Source organism: Acyrthosiphon pisum, chromosome X, assembly GCF_005508785.2.
Source record: "Acyrthosiphon pisum isolate AL4f chromosome X, pea_aphid_22Mar2018_4r6ur, whole genome shotgun sequence".
Classification (NCBI taxonomy): Eukaryota; Metazoa; Arthropoda; class Insecta; order Hemiptera; family Aphididae; genus Acyrthosiphon; species Acyrthosiphon pisum.
Window position 1 is genome coordinate 120,014,753 of NC_042493.1, and position 2,071 is coordinate 120,016,823.

Genomic DNA, 2,071 nt, shown 5'->3' on the forward strand with positions numbered 1-2,071 from the left:
GACGTGTTCGTTTTTGGTCATGATACACAGTCACACAGATAACATGTTTAATTAAAATTTAATATATTATATATAAAATATTTAATAACTACAAAATAATTATTAAATTTTAAATTTGATAAATGTTGTCAAAATTCTAACCTTAAATGCTTTTGAAAAAAAATTGAGCCTATGTATTTTTTATATTTTCAAATACTATTGTAACAAAATATTAGGAGCTTTGCACTAAATTTTCACGCTTTTTTATCCAAAAAATACAATTTTATTGATATTTATAGAAAAAAAATTGAAAACTGACAATTGTAGTAGGAGAAATTTCGGTTTTAAGGGAAGGAATGGTGGTTGGGTGAAGTAATGATTTTCAAGAACGATATGGCAAGAAAATACGTGGTGTAAAATAAACACGCGGGGTTGACGACCTATTTCAATGAACGAAGGGACGCAGCTGGTAGTACCGGTTGCTGATGTCTTTTGTAGGGACGACTATTCAGTGGCCCGTTATACGACCTAATATCCCTTGAAGAATCGATATGGGTCTATGTACAGGTGTTGATTTAAGAGGGACTGTAAGCAATTGTACGTATGTGTGTGTATGTTGAACAATTGTGAATTTGTATTTTCTTGAAGGGAGTATGCGTAAAATCGTTCTACTACTGTATTATACCTACCTAATGTTATTTGGACAGTATATATTATAGATGTATATATATTTGGTCACTGACCTTATGTGACGGTGCTTGTAATAATTCTCTGCATCTGGTTTGTGTTTCTTCGGGGTAGTGTTCGACGGTCGGTATCACGGCGACAATATATGTATTTTGATTCGCAAGGCTTATAATATATTATGTGTGTAACGCTCCTTTCTAGAGCCTCGTATGGCACTTATGTACGGTAATAGGGACCAGTATTTCAACTATTGTGATTGTGACTATTATATGTTTTGAAAATTTAAAAATAATACAAAGCCCCTGTTATATTGTTACAATAGCAGTTGAAAAATATTAAAAATACTCAGGCACAATTTTTTTTTATAAGCTAAATGCTTGGATATTCACTCGATTTCATATGTAATTTCTTTTTATAAACATTTAAAGATCGAATTTTGACAAAATTTATCAAATTTAAAATTGAATTATTATTTTTTAGTTAAAAACTTATAAAATGTTCAACATGTATATCTAATGCTTGAAAATTTAAAACAAGATTCCACGTAAGTAGTTAATTCTGTTACCAATAAATATAAAAAGGTGGGTTAGTGGATGTCACTCTGCTGTACAGTAGGTTACAAGTGGGTCACTGTATAATAGATAGTATTAAATTTGAATTCAATGATATAATATCACTGTATAAGAAAAACGATTCTGAGTGGAGACGGTTTGTCAGTCTAGGTATTAGACATACCTATTATAGGTATACTTATCTAAAGTATTAAAAAAAAATTGACCTATAATAGGTATTAATAATAAATTCCAAATTAATCATATAACAATATCAATCAGGTAACGTTATACATCAACAACAAACCGTGGCACTATCATAGATATATAATAGTATACTTTAGAAGTTCAAGTACCCACAAATAATATTATACAATCATTAAAATCACAACAAAATAACTAAAATAGTTATTCCCGGTTTTTTAATATGTAATTTCGTCCAAATTTGAAATTAAAATTACTATAAAAATAAACTGTGCTTATGTATTTCTTAGAATTTTTGGCAACAGAATTAAATATTTACGTGGAATCTTGTTTTAAATTTTTAATCCTTAGATATAAAAGTTGAACATTTTATAAATTTTGAGGTTTTCGCCTGTCAGCCAGAACTTAAGATAAGCATCTAATTGACTTAACCACATTGTATTCGTAAGGAAACTGCCCCCACGATTCCTACCGGCAACGGACGCCCAGGGGCGTGAACCAGCTCTGGACGCCCGCGGTGAGCGGGCGTCGTTGCCGACGGGGCTCCGCTCACTCCCGTGGTACTGAAGTGCCTTCAGTAGACTGTCGCCAGTGTCTGGCTACCAATATAGTCTGGCAAGACCAAGGCATTGGTTTGCCTTTATCGCGGA